This window comes from Euprymna scolopes, chromosome 7 (genome assembly GCF_053919585.1).
Source record: "Euprymna scolopes isolate OS-2025 chromosome 7, ASM5391958v1, whole genome shotgun sequence".
Classification (NCBI taxonomy): Eukaryota; Metazoa; Mollusca; class Cephalopoda; order Sepiida; family Sepiolidae; genus Euprymna; species Euprymna scolopes.
Genome location: NC_136488.1, coordinates 30,258,173 through 30,273,857, shown reverse-complemented (window position 1 = coordinate 30,273,857; position 15,685 = coordinate 30,258,173).

Genomic DNA, 15,685 nt, shown 5'->3' with positions numbered 1-15,685 from the left:
TGTTTCACGACTGCGCATCCACGCTCGTGAAACATGACAGCTTCCTTATGTTAAGAATAAGTAGATTTGAAAACACTTTATAAAGATCGTATCAAGCTGATCTAATGGTTATCGTACTTGATTCACTGTCTTTAAGTTTTGGTTTCGATCTTAGCTAGAGTATTCTTTTACTTACAAGAAGTGAACTGTTTAGAAAAAACACTCTAAAAATTTAATTGTTTTTGTTTCTTTTCGTTCTTTTTACTTCATTTTATTTATAAAGGAATTTAACGTTACGTTTAATTTGTGTTTATAATAAGAAATCTCCATTAATTGAAATATAATATTTTTGCATATTTATTCATGTAAAACCTGTTAGAAAGCCAATCGAACAATGTCCGACTGGTTTGAGAGTAAGCTAAGTAAGTAAAGGAATATTTGATTCTTAATTCGTACATGGGTAAATTTCATTATAATTTTGATTGCCGGAAGTAGAGTGGGTTCTCTCATTGGCTAATATAATTCAGGAAAGATAACTTATTTGGTTAAAGAGGAATAACTCTTGAATATTCTGAGCCGACACTACAGTCAGTAAGGCTTTTAAAAGAGAAGTAACGGATATAATTTTTAAATTATAAAGTTTATTGCCCGGAATTGGGCAGGCAATACAACTAGTGTTTAATAGTCAGTGCTACAAATTAGATTGTTCATGTATTGTTATTTAATATATATATATATATATATATATATATATATATATATATATATATATATATATACATACATGTATATTAGCAAAATACGCTTAAATATGATATTTTGATTAATGCAGATTTCGTATTTATTATATTATATTGGATCCAATATATAGTAATGATTTTTAAAGGTAAAAAAAATGACTTTTGCACCACCACTAAGAATCGAAACCCAAACGTTTAGTTTACGATTTATTTTTTCCTCTGCCGTTAATGACTGAACTATGAAGACATGTTTGCTGAAAGAGTAAAAATTAAAATATAAACCAATATCTACTATGTTATGCATGCATATTCGTAATGCCGGCGTTCGACCTTCACCTGGCAAATTTCATTTTTTTTTTTTTAATTTTAAACACTTTTGTACCTATTTTCCTGGGCTTAAACCCAAATATAAAGTTTTGCATGGGTTCTAATACTCTATATATGAAATTTCATGTCTGTAGACAAAAAAACTCTAGGGGGAGTTTGGTAAGCAAAATTATTTTAACAAAAATATATTCGTATACATAAATATATATGAAAAGAGTTTTATGCTTACTATAAACTTTTTACGCAAATATTACGCAAGTATAAATCATGTGGGATATCTGCATTAATATAATTACACATAATAGTTAACTAATAATAAATAAATAAAATAACCGAAAAAATTAGAAAAAACTAATAGAGAATTAATTAAAATGAATGTTTAAAGGAATATGCAAATTAGTTAGATCTTTTGCTAGTGAATGAAAAAGGGTTTTAATATGAACATCAATATAAAAACAAATTATACGACGAGGGGAGTTCAATAAGTAATGCTCCTAACCCATTTCCCATAGAAGTAGAGCAACGAAACTTGGCACAGTTATTAGTCTTTCTCTACATAGAAACCACCCAGAGTAATGCATTTCTCCTATCGTTTAATGCGGCTCTGGAGACCGTTTTTGTAGAACACCCCAGGTTGGTCCTCCAACCATGACGTGACTTCAGAAATCAAGGCTGCATCATCTGGGAAACGCTTTCCTTTCGAAAACAACTTCATGGCTGGGAAGAGGTGAAAGTCAGAGGGTGCAAGGTCAGCATTTCATAACCACACACCCGTACTTCTGATCTAGCGACATGCGAGTGTGGACCGGAGCGTTGTCCTGCAGGAGGAGGGTACCTTTGCTGATCTTGCCCTGCCTCTTGATTTTGATAGCTTACCTTAATTTCCTCAAAAGTGAAGCATAATAGGCTCCTGTAATTGTGGTACCCTTTGCCACGAAATCTGTCATCACTACTCTGTCCTGGTCCCAGAAGACTGTGAGCATGACCTTGCAAGCAGAGGGCTGCACCCTTGCCTTTTTTGGAGGTGGTGAGTCCAAGTGCTTCCACTGCATTGACTGGACTTTGGTCTCTGGATCATAGTGATGGACCCAGGTTTCATCCTATGTAATCAGTCTTTTGAAAAACTTTGACTCATCTTCTTGGCACATCTCCAAATTCATCCTCGACCACTCTATGCATTCTCGCTTCTGGAATGGTGTGAGCAACCTGGGAATCCATCTGGCAGACACCTTATGCATATGCAAATGGTCATGAATGATAGTTTCCACAGACTCTGTACTAATCTTGACATCTTGGGCTATTTGGCAAATAGTAAAGCGCCGATCTTCCAAAATGGCAGCCTCAACTTGACGGACAAATGCCTCATTAATGGCAGAAGGGGGGGAGCGACCAGGTCTGGGAGCTGTTTCCACAGACTTCCGGCCATGTTTGAATTCACAATGCTAGCGTTTTACAAGGTCATATGATGGGGCATTATCACCATAAGTTTCTTTCATTTCATCAAAAGTCTCCTGTGGTGTGCGTCCTTTCAAATACAAAAACCGGATCACTGCTCGACATTCAACAGGCTCCATTTCACACCTGATTCAGTTCAGACATCTGTAAAACAGAAACCACAATTAGTTCAGAACTGTAATTTGCCACATAGCCTGTAGAGATATAAATCATTGCACATGCAAAATTTCAGCTAGATCAGACATCTGGAAGTGGGCCAGGGGCATTACTTATTGCACGCCCCTCGTATATATATATTGTTCATCAGTATTAAAAATAAAACGGGTTGATGTGAACGTATTCGAACATAATAGAGAGCTTCCTCTGTTTCTTAATATTTTTTTGGTGACTCATAAACGAAGATGACCAACTCTATATAATTGGAGACGCGCATCACTGAAGAGAAAGCCGAGCATTAACTTTTAATTATTTTCTCTGATCAATTAAAGAGAGAAGAAATTCCTTTAAAACGACAACAAAATAGTTTTTTTTCTTTTTAATGCTTGTTTTTTTTATTGGCTCTGTCATGCTTCAGGTTGAAATAGCATTTTCATTGTGAAACGTGCAAATTAAAATAATGAAATCTGTATTATTCGGACTACTATTCTCATCTTGAATGTTATTTGTATAACTTGTCGAACAATTCAAACTTCGATCTTCTTCAAGTGCCTATGGTCGAATTCGGGAATCTGTATGGCATTTCAAACGGAACCCTTTATCAAATCCACAGTGGTAGCATATTTGCGTTCCATTAATCATAACCGAGTAGAAGTATTAAGAAATTCTCAACCATTTTCAGTATCGCCGCATTAAGAGTTTAACCTAATAATTTATCCGTTACGCCATGGACGCTCATCTCAAATTTTCAGAAATATAATGAAAGTGTTGTGTACGTTGATCAAAAGGCACTATAACTCTTCAAACGGTGACGGTGGTTTAGTGGTTAACCATACAGATTGACGACCTGGGTGTCCCAAGTTCAAATCTAGTTAGTTCTACTTTCACTTATGATGCTGGCAACCTTCATATGGCACCTCTCGTAATTCTGGCTAGAAGTATATCGGGAAAACCAATGCTGATAATAGAATCTTTAGATTCATACGATATAATGATGAATTCCTCAAACATAGAGCATGCATATTACACAAGATAATGTAAACTTTACAGGCTAATGAACACTGTTTGCTCTTCTCATACTACATTTAATCTTTTTTGTCAGTAAATGAGAAATCTTTCTATTGAAGAAACTTTTATCTTTATTCAAATCCTGGGTGCCTTGTAGCATCCGACACTCGCTACAAACACAGGCAGGAGCTACTTTTCTCAATGAGATTTGAAATGTATTTTCTCCCTGGCTGTCCAAACACAAGCCAACTCTCTATCATGTGACAGAGTTTTATAGGTGAAATTTTGGCTTTTGCCGTCTTACGAAGAAGACAGTAAATTTTCTGTCTGTGGAAACAATTGTAATGGATTAAGTCAATACATGCGGTTGTAAATTAAAAAACATGTTAATATATATATGAGGAAATATATGGCATAATCATGTTGGCACACCAGGTCTCACCAGATCACCAAAGTTAAACAACGTTGAGCCTGGCTAGTGCCAGATGGGTGACGATTTGGGAACTCTAGGTTCCACTTATCTCGGCATTATTTCCAGTTGTCTTGAACCTCCATTTGCCACTGGTATTTAACAATGCCAACTCGGGAGAGGTGTGGTCGGAGATTGTGCAACTCTTGCCACAAAAAATTCCCCGCGCAGGCATCCTTAGAGTGGGTATTGATATTATGTCAAGATTAAAGGAAGCTACCATATAAGGAAATAAGTACCAGGCTTGCATTATATGTTATGCGGTCAGCTGATCTACCTATTCCAGGAATAAATGACCTTACCTAGATACAATAAGTACAGTTTAATGTAAACCTCATAACGGGTAAAGCATTCGTTCTGGATAATTCTAGGAGGTCCACCCTTTCCTGCTTTCCATCTCCTCGTTAGTGTCGAATAAATTTATTGCTTATTGCCTCAGGCATCCTGATCAAGGAATGCCGACAAGGCTGCCCAGACAATTTTAATAGGCCAGAATGCTCATCATTTAGAGGGTGCTAATTTTATTTGAAGAAAATAGAAACCATGTTTTGTGGCAGTTATGGTCCTCGAATAATGATGTGTACTTCTGTAACATGTATTTGTTAATTATACTCCCGTGTGTCTCCATGAGATTATTCATATGTATTGGGTGGGATCAAGTGTAGTTTTGATGAATTTTGATAAGAATGAGTATATTGTTGTGAAAAAAGATGGTGTCGCTGCAACTAACATCCAATGCAGAAAGTTCCATGTTATAGACATTCTGAGCATCAAAAGAAATGTTTCTGATAGTCATGTGAGCTGTGCTGGAGACGTGTTAGCGTGTGATAGGCATATGGAGGTGCTCGACTGAGCTCCAATATTTTTTCCTATAATGATATTCAAAACAAGAACACGTTTTGTCTCCCACAACTGCAGATAATTTTCCTTTCTTCTCCTGTATGCCTAACATCAATCACAATTTTCATGAATAGTTTCTTTCCATGAACTTCTAATTTATTAAACGTGTTATCATGAGATCACTTCCTTGCTGACTACAACATGGTCATCTTTAAATTCAATTCCAAGAAATATTTTTCATAAATTATTCTCATCAGTAATTACATTTACTATAGTAGCAGTGCTCATACAGAGTAGGTAGTCTTAGTCATTGTACCTGAATCAGTATCATTTGCCTAACACAACAGAGTTGACCAATTCTGGAAGAAACCATCAGGCTGCTCAACAAGTCCTCCATCACTTGCCTACCATAAGTTCACGTACCCTGATTGAGAAGCTAAGTGAGTACTTGAACTTGCCCAAAGGTCTCCCACTGTCTAGCAGAGGGAATGGGACACCTTACTGCTCCTGATGGTGAAGTGCTTCCCCTTTCCTGCCACCCTATACAGTGCCTAGTATTCCCAAATAATCACCCACCTGGTACTTGCCAGGCTCATCATTGTTTAACGTTTGTGATCTGGCAAGAACCGGTGTGTGAACATGATTATGCCGTATATATTCTTCATAATTCAACTAAAAATTTATCTATTTAATGAACTCCGATAAGTGATGACACGTTTGCATAAAAGTTGTTCAAAAGTAAATAAGTTTGTGGGTGTTTGATAATTTTGTTGCTAAATGGAACTTCGATAAATCCAAGTGCAGAGAAATGAGACGAATGGAATCACCTTATTTTAAAGGCATTCAAGCAATTTTATAGCTGTCATTGTCGGTTGATCTGTCAACTTTAGTGTTCATTGCTAAATATGCTGGTCACATAGATGGATGGTATTCTAGATGTTTCCAAGTGCCTATGATAAGCACTTCCTGTCATTTGTCTGTCTTTCTTAAGTTTGAAATAGCATTGTAATTGGTCTGCCATTCTTAAGTTTGAAATAGCATTGTAATTGGTCTGTCATTCTTAAGTTTGAAATAGCATTGTAATTGGTTTGTCATTCTTAAGTTTGAAATAGCATTGTAATTGGTTTGTCATTCTTAAGTTTGAAATAGCATTGTAATTGGTTTGTCATTAAGTTTGAAATAGCATTGTAATTGGTCTGTCATTCTTAAGTTTGAAATAGCATTGTAATTGGTTTGTCATTCTTAAGTTTGAAATAGCATTGTAATTGGTTTGTCATTCTTAAGTTTGAAATAGCATTGTAATTGGTTTGTCATTCTTAAGTTTGAAATAGCATTGTAATTGGTTTGTCATTCTTAAGTTTGAAATAGCATTGTAATTGGTTTGTCATTCTTAAGTTTGAAATAGCATTGTAATTGGTCTGTCATTCTTAAGTTTGAAATAGCATTGTAATTGGTTTGTCATTCTTAAGTTTGAAATAGCATTGTAATTGGTTTGTCATTCTTAAGTTTGAAATAGCATTGTAATTGGTCTGTCATTCTTAAGTTTGAAATAGCATTGTAATTGGTTTGTCATTCTTAAGTTTGAAATAGCATTGTAATTGGTCTGCCATTCTTAAGTTTGAAATAGCATTGTAATTGGTCTGTCATTCTTAAGTTTGAAATAGCATTGTAATTGGTTTGTCATTCTTAAGTTTGAAATAGCATTGTAATTGGTTTGTCATTCTTAAGTTTGAAATAGCATTGTAATTGGTTTGTCATTCTTAAGTTTGAAATAACATTGTAATTGGTCTGTCATTCTTAAGTTTGAAATAGCATTGTAATTGGTTTGTCATTCTTAAGTTTGAAATAGCATTGTAATTGGTCTGTCATTCTTAAGTTTGAAATAGCATTGTAATTGGTTTGTCATTCTTAAGTTTGAAATAAATTTCAGATTCGTCCACAAATCACTGTTAAAGACTTTGTCCGTCATATGGTTGGTTGGTTGGCTGGCTGGCTGGCTGGCCTACGTTTGAAATAGCATTTTTACAAATGAGTATACTGAATGCACACATCTCGTTTTTCCCCTCTTCTGTATCTTGGTTTATTTAAATCAGCGTTTGTATACCATTGCTTGCCAATTTCTCTTACCATCTCTTTCAATCTTTCAATTAACAAAAAATGCATAATTGGTGTAGCACTAATGAAAAATTATTAAAATTTGTCATTCTATGTGGAAATGTTGATGAATTTATTGAAGTAAAAAATGTACATTGATTAAAATTGCGAATCTTGTTGCTTTTTTGTTTCTATTTTTAATCTTTATTTTCTTTTGACCCCCCCCCCTTTCAGTCTAAGATCAAATTAAATTTTACATTTGTCAAAAATGAAGAGTGAACCAATTTACAAATGTAATAATATCAATTTGCACTTTCATTATAGTCCTGACACTTCATCTTTGGTGGTGAAGAACTCTTGAGAATTTTGCCACTAACTTCACAAATGAAGAGACTTCATCTTGAATTCTTTTTGTACTCGATGAGTTTCATCTTAAAAGTACTTCAAGTATTTTTAATACATTAAACTATTCTATATTAATAAAACAAAATTAAAATTTTTAATTGTTAAGTTTTCATCTGTTAACTTAATAATATTGACTCACTCGTTCTGAATGATACAATTGGAAATTCAGGGAGGCTGTCCGTTAAATGGTGTCATCTTTATAGGTGTTATTATTATCATTATTATTATTATTATTTACTATCAAGGAGTTCTCACACAAGCCATCACCAGTGAATCTGAGTGATAAGACTCGCCAGGTTTCCACCACTCTTTAGCAAATATATTTTTGTTATCACAACAGCCGCCTGCCATTGACATCTTGTTGACAGCAACCATTGGTCCTCATTATAATTTAGATGGCAATAAGCCTCCCCAGAACCCTTTACACTTATCCAGTGAAGGTCTGGTTAGTGCTTCCTTCCTTGGTCCATTCTTATCAACCGAGATTGATGCTTTTCTTGGAGTAGGGAATAATTAATAAAATTTCTTGCAATATCAGTTTTCTTGGGTTCATGTAGTGATCCTTCTATCTTTTTGATTTATTTCTGTTGCCATTTTCATATATAGACGATCTGAAAATCATCCCTGCTCAGGTGCATGCTATCATAAAAAACCTTGACACTTCAAAAGCATGTGGACCCGATCTCATTCCAGCTGTGCTATTAAAAAAGTGCTCAGCCGAAGTAGCTCCAGTTCTCTCCAAACTCTACAACAAATGCCTTAATGAATCTTGCTTTCCGGGCTGTTGGAAAACTGCTTCTGTTGTACCAGTATTCAAGAATTCTGGCGAAAGGACTAACCCATCAAATTATCGCCCCATTAGCCTCCTCCCACTTTTTACCAAAATATTTGAAACCTTAAATAACCATGCTCTAGTCCATCACCTTACAGATGCTAAACTTCTGACTGACAAACAATATGGATTTAGACAAGCCCGTTCCACAGCAGACATCCTAACTGTAATCTCTGAACATATATACCATTCACTGGACAAACCGGGGGAGGGCAGAGCGGTAGCTCTAGATATATCTAAGGCTTTTGACAGGGTATGGCATGAGGGTCTCCTCAGGAAATTTAGATCATACGGTATCACTGGTAGAATACTTAACATAAGTAAATCCTTCTTAGATAAGAGAAAAATCCAGGTTGCCCTCGACGGTCGTACATCTAAACAATATGATATAAATGCGGGGGGGGGGCCCAGGGTTCTATCCTTGGACCTCTATTGTTCCTGATATTCATAAATGACCTCCCCGACAAAATTTCCTCTGAGATGGGTATATATGCTGATGACACTACACTCTATGGCAGGCACGACAGGAAGACGAATGAACACATTTCTAAAGAAATGGCAGAAACACTAGAGGAAGACCTCCAATCTGTGGTGGAATGGGGACAAAAGTGATTGGTCGCGTTCAATGCTGCCAAGACTAAACTAGTTTCATTCAATAATTACAAGAAACCTTCTCTACCACCTATAGCAATGGCCAACGACTCTTTATCTGAGAGTACATCTTTCAAACTCCTTGGCCTAACGTTCACAGGAAACATGAGTTGGAACAATTACATTGAAGGCATTGCCAGGGCCGCTGCAAGAAAGGTGGGCTCTCTCTACCATGCTAGACAACTACTAACACCCGAAAGTATCCTGTACCTCTATAAGGCCACCATTCGCCCATGTATGGAGTATTGCTGTCACATCTGGGTTGGTGCATCTGCTACTAGTCTCTCGCTCCTGGACAGGGTTCAAAAGAGTCGCCAATCTGATAGGCCCTGAACTGGCATCTAAGTTTCAGCCTCTGTCCCATCGACGAAATGTTGCATCCCTCTGTCTTTTCTACAAGTATTTTAGTGGTGAATGCTCTGACGAACTGCAATCACTTGTGCCCCCACGACGTGAGCACCCTCGACAAACTCGACAGGCTGCTAAATTCCACCCCCACACTGTAGAGATCCCTGGATGTAAAAGATCTTTTTACTCCAATAGTTTCTTCCCCCAGAACCGCTAGACTCTGGAATTCCATTCCAGGTCCCTGCTTCCCCAACAGTACTGACGTGCAGAAGTTCAAATGTAACGTGAACTGACATCTTACTGGCCAAATCCCTACATAGTACCCCAGTAGTTGTTGTCCCTGATAGTAGCCCCCTACACCAAAGTGGCAATTTGCCTTGTTTAGGGTGAAAATATAATAAAAAAAAAAAAAAATATATTGATGATTACTGTTTATAGTTTATTTTATTTGCTTCATTTTTCCATTTTATTTTTATCTTCACCCTGTGGTCTGCTGGGACTGCAAAATCCACATATTGACAATTTCTTTCCTCGTTAATTATTATGACGTCCGGTCTCCTTGCTTTGATGAGTTAGTTTGTAGCTCTATATCCCAAAGGATTTTGTTGTTTTCATTTTCATTACTGTTTCTTGTTTGTGTTTGTACCATTTCTCTGCACGTTCGAAGTACAGTCGTTTGCAGAGTTCCCAGTGTACTGCTTTCTCCATGCAGTTGTGTTTGCTTATGTATGAGTAGATATGCCATTAAACAAAACCAACTCACTAACACTTGAACAATTACTGATAATAACTCATATGAGAACTCTTGGGTTATAAGTAATATGATGGGTTTTCCAAAAGTAATGTCTCCTCTTTTTTATTTAGCCCAAATAGATCAGAGGGTATTACAAATTACATTATGATGACTGAACTTATGCACTCATGACCTAAAAGTTTCATCTATCTGTTGCAGATATTGACTGTGTGAGATTCTAAGAAAGCAAACTCTGTGATGGGCGTGCATCATAAGCAGTTTCATTATTGAATTCCTGGTAAAAGGGCATTGAGAATGGTGGCGACTATGTAGAAAAATAAATCCTAGAGCACAAAAGGTCACTTGTTTTAATGGTACCACTCTCGTCTTCACAGCTCTTAAACTTTTTGAGTTAAAAATAGGAGGCTTTACTTTTCTTACTCCCTTAAACCAAAAAAAGGGTTATTGAATTTATATTAAGTACAATACTTATTTTACTTTACAATGAGTACTTTTTCTTGATTTTAATTTTCCTTAAAGTTTCGTAAAAATTGTCTGATAATTATTCGTTGTATTTACTTCACAACAACAAAAAGAATATTGTTTTTATTTTTCAAATTTTTCTTTGAATTATGATCGTAATAACAGAATATAATTGCACTGAAAAAAATCGGCCAGTGTTTGTGCCAAAAAAGAAAAAAAAAAGTCAAGACTTTCGTTCGGCACATTTTGGCGTTTTACATAAACTGTCTGAGCAATTCTGACAATAACGCGGTTCTGCATCTTTGTTTTGCGTATTTTCATTATGCTTTTATTTAAGCTTAATTTTCTAACATTTTCCGAACCAAAACTAGCAAATAACTTTTTTCTTTTTTTTTTTTTACACAGAAATCACCACATATCAAGTCCTGGAGGCCGCTCGAGGATAAGGGTTAATGGCTATACATTAGTCACTGTGATTATAGCGTAGTAAACATAAGTAGTGGAAATTTTGTAAATTGGATTACTTAGGGGACGGTTCATCAAGAACTTGTTTAGGTTGGACTTTAAGACAATCAGATTGTAGTCAGCTGGAAAGCAGGCTGTGCTTGTCGATAAATTGTAGGTAGGAAATTGATACCTGCAGGAACACAACAATTTAGCCTTATGCCAGACATTATTCAAATAGTATAATAGTATCTAGATAAACAAATTACTTATCTGATAGATGGTAGATAATGCGTTCAAATCATATGAATATAACTTAAAGGGAATTTCTAACCCCATTTGTTCCTAATTAAAACGATCTCATGTATAATTCAAAATTTCTGCAGGAAAAAAAGTCAGTTTTATATTCATGTTGAATGAAAGCCGCATTCTTCGATGCATAATTTTTTTTTTTTTTTTTTTTGAAAGAAAAAATAAAGCAACACGAAAATAAATTTATGTCTAAAAGAAAAGCGTTTGTTTGTTGTACTCGTTTGTTAGTGAAGACGAGATTTGTTGCGTTCGGTACATTCTCACCGTGTAATATTATACGTCATATAAACTAAGACATCGGCATTATAAATTTAATACGATGGTCGTTCCAAAAGTAAAGCCTCCTATTTTTTAATTCAAAAAGTTTAAGAGTTACGAAGACGGGAGTGGTACCATTAAAACGAGCGATCTTTTGTACCCCAGAATTTATTTTTCCACATAGTCACCACCATTCTCGGTGCACTTTTGCCAGGAATTCAATGACTTGGTACATGAATGACATTATGAACGATCTATGATGGATCTTGGAAAAAGTTATTCGTAATGATGGAATTTATATTAACGAAAGAAAATTCGGGTTTGTATTACTGTACACATAGATTCGAAAACGTTGTCAAAAAACAAATATATAACAAATAAATGTTATCAAATGCAAGAAAAGTTACTTTTCTACCAAACTGGATATATTTTTCGTGCTTTTATTCAATGTAACATATTTATTAAGCTCGAAAAACATACAGTGTTTACCGATGTATTGGAAAATTCAAGATGGCGTCTGATTCTCTCTTTAACACGGTAAGTTTGGGAAAAGGTGTTATAAATAAAAAAAAAACTATACAAAATACTATTAAAAACACGCTGAATATATGTCAACCTATGTCACGGTAACATATATTGAGCGAGTTTTTAACAGTATTTTATCTGGGTTTTTATTTATAACACCTTTTCCCAAACTTACCGTGTTAAAGAGAGAATCAGACGCCATCTTGAATTTTCCAATACATCGGTAAACACTGTATGTTTTTCGAGCTGAATAAACATGTTACATTGAATAAAAACACGAAAAATATATCCAGTTTGGTAGAAAAGTAACTTATCTTGCTTTTGATAACATTTATTTGTTATATATTTGTTTTTTGACAACTTTTTCGAATCTATGTGTACAGTAATACAAACCCGAAAATTCACACATCTTATTTTTTCAGATAAAATGTTGGCACTGCTTATTGTGAGATGACCATATATGGAAGTCACTTCATTTTGAGGAGGACAGTTCAAACAATCAATGTATACACATGCATTTTCTTTTAAAGTAGTTCATGTGCTATTGAAAAAAAAATCCACTTTCTTCATCAGGCAAATAAGAACGTACAAATTATGCCACATCACAAATTTATTTTGTTATAGGTGTTAGATCAGTTTTCCTTCTTTTAATTGTGCTGTCCTACCAAGGCTTTAGTCTAGCCTACTATTTCATGAGATAGATTTATTCTTTTCCACAAGGTTATACGTGAAAGTAAGGCAATAGCCCCCAACAAAACTTGGAGACAGAACTCTCATCTGTATTGCTAAAACCTGCACCATAAGCAATATATATATATATATATATATATATATATATATATATATGTATCAAGGCTAAAATCTACTCGAGCATAAGTGTTAACAATATGGATGGATTTTCAATTGAATGATAAACAATACGAGGTGATTGAAAATGATGAATGGAATGATCCAAGTTCGATTACTTATGAAGACAATTTATGACAAGTATTTATTCATATTGAATTTTATGATTACCATGTTTTAGTTTACAGGGAATCAGTCCTGTAGTAATATTTAACGGTTGGAAAGTTTTTAGAAAGAAACCCTGTTCATGGAAATTTTGTCTGACGTTAGGCACACTTCAGTTGTGATAGGAAATTATATAGACTACTATTCTCACTTTAAGTATTTTTCTCACAATATTTTGGCTGGTGTAACCTTCGACCTTCTTCAGGTGTATTTTTTCAAACTCGGGAATCTGTCAAATTTTAGAGTATGTCTGCAAGGACTCAGTGTAATGGATAAAGTACTAATAAAAATTCAGTTCTAAATTACACTCTTCTGGAAGTTGAAGGTTCTATCCTAAGTGCAGGTGATACAAAGAATATAATCGCAAATTATTTAAAACTTCTACCTGACTATGGCTGACAGAATGAGAGCATGTTACCTCCGTGGATTAAATAAAGGGTTCTGTTCCAAATTTCATACAGATTCTTGAGTTTCATAAAAAGATTTCCAAGTTTGACAAAATACACCTTAAGAAGGCCAGAGATTATCTTTTCCAAAAACATGCTGTGAATAACACTCAAGACGAGAACAGTAGTCTGAATAATGCGAATTATCAATCATCATCTCAAAAATTTAGAAACAAAATCAGTTTTTGTTGTGAATATCTTACCGGCTTATACGTTTTTAATTCTATCATGCAACATTATTTATCTTATTGGCAGGTTAGGCACAAGGTCACGTGTGATTTTGAGAAGCCAGTGCACAACGATGAGGGCACTCTGGCTTAGAAAAATGCATGTTGGCATTTGCCAGTGGGTACGCTTCAGGTGACTAGCAATAAACCAGCTTCTTTGAGATAAGGTAATACATTGACAAGTTAACCTCCTAGAACTGAACAGAACAGCAATCCAACAGTTATAAAGCCACGGGTGGACTAATTTGTACCAGAATTCTTTGATATGACAATGTTTTAAAATGCTGTGTATATATATATATCAATCTCCAAATAACCGCAAACAGCTATAGAAGTATTCCCCATTAATAAATTAGTATTAAAGAAAATGAAAGAAAAGGTCAACCATGGATGTAAGACTGTGGAGATTCTATAGCGGCATCTTTCATATGTAGCATATTGCTGCTGGGCATTCTCTGGACGTTCAGCGTGAATGGAGACTTTGTGATATTATTGTACACCTTTTGTTAAAACTGTAAAAGTATTTATCTAAGTAATCTGGTCAATGTGGTGCCAGAATATATGTTGTTATTACAGTTTATCTCCAATATCCTGTGACATATTTCCATTGTATAGACGTAAACGAAAACCCTACGATATCCTTATACTATCATTAGACAGGACAGATACTACCCTTAAATCCTACCTAAAAGGCTAAGAAGGTATATTTTAGTTTCATGTACGGCCCAAAAGCAACATCATTTATTTTTATTAATTTTTTTTTTATATTGCCTTTTTGGTGATCGGGAGATCCTATTTATTAAGAAGGTGATAACATACTACAAACATTAAATTCGCTTATGTATATGATAATTTAATGTTTGTGGTATGTTATCACCTTTAATCCTCGTTTTTAATAAATAGGATCTCCCGATCAAATAATGTATAATTTGGAAGCGTCACACAGGTATGTACGATAATAATGTATAGATTAAAATTGCATTTGACGGCATTGATCTGCGTTTTTTAAATTTTTTTGGTTTCTTTTCCTTTTTCTAAGATTGCATGGTAGCAATTACTATCATTTCATTGTATGAGGTTTCTGAATTTTTGAGATGAGGATTGATTATTCATATTATTATTCATTGGGCTACTATTCTCTACTTGAGTGTGATTTTCATAACGTTTCAGTCGATGTAACCTTCGACCTTCTTCAGTTGTCTTATCGAACTCTGGAATGTTTCTGTCGAACTTGGGAATTTGGATGGAATTTCGAGCAGAACCCTTTATTTATTTTATGGGGGTAACGTGCTCCTGTTCCCTCAGCCATTACTGGATAGAGGTCTTAAGTAATTCGCAAATGTATTTTTTTGGTCGCCGACACTGAGGATTGAACCTTCAACCTTCAGGAGAATATCACTTTTACAATTGATTTTTCCCTGTACTCTAACCACTGTGCCACAGATCCTTGCAAACATTTGCGAATTACTTAGGACCTCTATCCAGTCATGGCTGACGGAACAACAGCACACTATCTCCATGAAGTAAATAAAGGGTTCCGCTCGAAATTCTGTCCAAATTCCTGAGTTCAACAGAAACCTCTCCGTGTTCGACAAGATACATCTGAAGAAGGTTACATTGACCGAAACGTTGTTAAAATCATTTCATTGTAATAATAAAATCACCTGTAGTTTAAGTTTTAATATTAAGGCGTTAAGAAATAACTGAAAGTTTTCCACTTTCATTTATTTTAAATAATACACCATTACATACACCCTCTTGTAATCCCCAATGTCTCTCTTGAAAGAATTCTGACTAGAAAAATACTGGGGAAACCAATGCCAATAATAGAATCTTCATCCTTTGGATGTCAGTGTAGTATATGTTCACTCACCGTGATAATCATCCTCTCACACTAGCAAAAATATGCAGATAAAACTTGATACTTAAATTTCTCATAGTA